Raw genomic sequence first — 4,210 nt, 5'->3', positions numbered from 1 at the left:
GCCAGGTGAAAAGATTTGAAAAATTTCTATGAAATCAAAACTTGGTTTTAAGAAATCCAATTAAAAACAATGAACTTTATCAATGCTCTCTTGCTCCATATCACACATTTTAACTTTCTTCCAAAGGAATGTGCCAAGTTAGTTTGCCTTTCTCTAACTCTGTCTCCCACTGCCTTCCTCACTGTTTTCTTCCTGTTCTGTATACATTCTCCTTAATCTTGGAACCTCCCTTTGGGGAAGTTAGAGCCTGGTCTTACAGGGATAAATGGTCTGCAATCTCATATGCTACGGGGGTATGGAGGCCTCTGGAGAATCATGAGAGAAGAATTGAAGGGGTAAGAGTGTCTATCTCCAACTATTCCTTTCTGTGCTTCTCTTCTTTCCTCCTCTATAACTTGACCTCCCTTTTATCACACCAATGCCCTATGCCCATGGCGGCAGCAAGGTGGTCCTGAGTTATCTCTCTGTCTGGTTAACAAGGTCTTGCATAGCACAGGCTGGCTCTAGGTGGAAGCTGGGGATCAAGCATTTTGTTTGGAGTTCCACTGAGTCCCCAGCACATGGGGAAGCCCTGGCGTATGGTTTCTACTGAATGAGCACCTTCTGTGCAAAGATGAAAGGCTGGGAAGCCTGGATCTTTTCACATCCTAGCCTGGTGACCTAGGACTAGGTACTTCACTCTCTGAGCCTAAATCTCATTTAAAATGAGGAATAATGCCTATTTTTTAAAGCTGTTGTAGAGACAAAATAAAGCTCTAGTACAGTGCCTTGCACAAACAGGTACTCAAAAATGATAGTCATTATTTTTGGTAATGAGGGTGATGCAGACAAGAATGAGGATGGCAAGTCTTCTTAGGGTTCAAAGAACCTCCTGTCTAATGAGATTTGATGAACACAGCAAGATCCTTCCATACCTAATTATTGTATGGAAATTTAAAATGACAGTGCAAACCATGATTTTGTTAGATTCTTTTCTCTTCTTCTTAATTTTGTATAATGGATCCAAGAGTAAGCTATGGAAGGATAAGAGATGCTAGTTTTAGAATAACAATTCTGGTTCCTGCAAAAGTGATTCCTGGGGAGTGAATGAACCTCTCATGGCAAACAGAAGCCAAGGAAAGAAGGGAAGTCACTCTCAGAGGAGAAAGAAACATACCCTGTATGCCAGTTACCTGTAACTCAGCGGAGGAGAAGGCCGAGGCCTTCGAACTGAAGCTGCTTCCACAGAGAAGATGGGCTTGCTTGGAGCGACTTCCGCTTTGGAAAGAGAAAATTCCCTTTGGAAGGCCCTTTGAGGCTTCTGCTCACAGTTTAACATAAAGTGAAGGATAGATAGGGAAGTCCAAAGAAATTATATTTTTCATTCAGCAACATCTATTGTGTGCTAATTATACACTAGGAAAAGCTTTCAGAATGCTAAGGAAACACTGGTGAAAAAGTCTAGGTTCTTACCTTTGAGAAGTTCATTGTTTAGTGAGGAGGCAGACAATAAACGGAAAAATAATCACAAACTGTAACAAGGGTATGAGGGAAATCGTTAGCTTTGTGTAGTAGATGCTCTTGGTGCCCTATACCACCTCCTCTCAGTGCCACCCCATCCCACCCCCGACTTTGCTGTGGCTATGGGTGGAGTTCCCATGGTTGTTGGTAGCCACCATGTCTTCCCCAAGCCATAGGAGCTGGTACAGCATGAAAATGCAAGGGAGTCAAGGCCCCAGAGAGCAATCTTCAATCAACAGGACCTATTGGGGGGTTAGTGCCCCAGCATTCCAGTCTTCTGAAGGGCAACTCTGAAATGAATTCTTGATTCCTCGGAGGGTCCCCAGCAGGAATGAGCCCATAGCAGTAACCATTATTGGCTTCTCCTCCTGCTCCCTCACCTCTGCTTCCTGGAATCACTTCCTAAATTACCCAAGTGAATCAAGCCCTTGTCCCAGGCTCTGCTTTCAAGGGAATTCAGACTAAGACCCTGTGAGACCTATGCTGCCAGCAGGTCAAAGAAACCCCTCCAGCCAACAAGAAGGACAAAACTGCCAAAGCTGAGGTCCAGCAGACTCCTGGTAGATCCCAGAAGACTGCAGATGGAAGACAGCTTCCAGGCTGTAAGATTTGAACTGTGCCTCCACAATCCAAGGGATTCAAAAATAGCCTAGTGCCAAAGTCCATCTTCCACCACAATGATGTCAGCCATCTCAGACCCCTCAGTCCCCAAGATTGTTTCATCTGAAACTGTCCATTCAATGGATGGGGCAGTGTGCCCACTGGAAGAGCTGTGTGACGTTGCTCATGAGTTTGGAGCAATCAATTTTGTGGATGAGGTCCACGCAGTGGGGCTCTATGGAGCTTGAGGCAGAGGGATTGGGGATCAGGATAGTCATGCCAAAAATGGACATCATTTATGGGACACTCGGCAAGGCCTTTGGCTGTTTTGGGGGATATATCGCCAACACACTGTCCGGTCCTTCACGGTGGGCTTCGTCTTCACCACTTCCCTGCCGCCCATGCTGCTGGCTGGAGCCCTGAAGTCTGTGGGAATCCTGAAGAGTGCCAAGGGGCAGACGCTTCACCACCAGCAGCAGTGCAATGTCAAGCTCATGAGGCAGATGATAACGGATGCTGGCCTTTCAGTCGTCCACCACCCCTGTCACATCATCCCGGTCTGGGTTGCAGATGCTGCTAGAAACCCAGAAGTCTGTGACAAACTAATGAGCAGACAAAACATCTACGTTCAAGCAATCAGCTACCCCACGGTGCTTGTGTATTTCCCTCATCGCTCATCACATGCCGCAGATGATGGCTTACGTTCTCAAGAATCTGCTGGCCACATGGAAGCAAGTGCGACTAGAGCTGAAGCCGCATTCCTCAGCTGGGTGCAACTTCTGCAGAAGGCCACTGCATTTGCAAGTGATGAGTGAAAGAGAGAAATCTTACTTCTCATGCATGAGCAGGTTGGTATCTGGTCAGGCCTGAGTGTGACCTTGATTAGCGTGATCCACGTAGCACCCGACCATATCATACCCAGATAGCCTCCAGAATTGTCTTTATATGTGTCTTACATCATATTAAATTTTAATCTATAGTAAAAACATAGTTCTGAAATAAATGCTTATTTAAGTGATGGGTCCAATAAAAAGACCCTGTGAGAGAGAATAAAATATGGGGGAAGAAGGAAGAAGAACCCAGAGCTGAAGGTGAGGAGGTGGAGGTGCTAATCCCATGAAAAGTTCAGGCCCAGGGAACTGGACGTGCAGACCTTGAAGAGTGAGAGGGCTTGGTGAGTTTGGGGGAACAGAAAGCAGCTCCGCGGGCTGGAGTGCTGAGCTAGGGAGGCGGTGAGTGGCTAGGAGGCTGGAGAGGTAGGCAGGGCCCAGATTGTTTTTAAATATGCCTTCTGGGAAAGTAAGGAGGTAAATCATCTTGCCAGTATCCTGCTAGTGGCGATGAATGATTTTGGGTCTTGGAAAGATAAGCATTGTGGAGCTTTAAGTCAAATAACATTAACAGTTATTTCTAGTTCAGAGAGTTTGCCATTTCTGCAGATAGGGTGTTTGGGTAAATTCCACTAGCTGATATCCTTGCTCTCCCAAGCTAAAACCCCGTGGTGACTTGCCTAATGCCCTTAGCATTACAAAAAAATCAAAATTCCTTCTTAAGGCATGCATGTCCATCTCAGACTTGGGTTTGAATCTCAGTTCTGCCAGTTGTTACTGCACAGCCAGACTTGAATAGGCTGCTTAGACTCACTTCTCTTCTTCATCTGGTAAAGGAATAATAACCACCTCAAAGAGTTATTTGGGAGATTATGCAAGGAAATATATGCACAGGACACTTAACTCAGCATTTGACCCATACTAGTAGTTCAATGAATGGTAATTTTTAGCAACAGAAACAATCTACATATCAGTGGACTTGCAATTAGAAAAAAAATAAAAGCACCTCAAGGACCGAACTAAGGAATTGTATTTGCTGTGTTCAACCAGAATAATCTGAGTGTCCATTCAGGTTTGTAGGGTAAAAAAATCTAAGCTTCCAATTCAGTTTGCATATATGCAAACTATGCTTTCAACGACCTAAGTATCCACAATGTAACAAGTTGTAAATTTCATAAGGAAGTATAGTTAATTGATTTTTTAAAAATATGAGGTTCTAATATGTAGCTTTGAATATAATATTCCTGCCTTCTGATGGGTGCAGAAATTTAATGAATTCT

At 44.5% G+C, this 4,210-nt stretch overlaps 1 pseudogene; it reads left to right on the top strand.

The window, feature by feature from the left end:
* Positions 1 to 2,177: 2,177 nt before the first annotated feature.
* Positions 2,178 to 2,970, top strand: LOC119508838 (annotated as a pseudogene).
* The last annotated feature ends 1,240 nt before the right edge of the window (positions 2,971 to 4,210 follow it).

Source organism: Choloepus didactylus, chromosome 14 (assembly GCF_015220235.1).
Source record: "Choloepus didactylus isolate mChoDid1 chromosome 14, mChoDid1.pri, whole genome shotgun sequence".
NCBI lineage: Eukaryota > Metazoa > Chordata > Mammalia > Pilosa > Megalonychidae > Choloepus > Choloepus didactylus.
The sequence above is the reverse complement of the archived record's forward strand: the minus strand, read 5'-3'. Positions and strand labels throughout refer to the sequence as shown.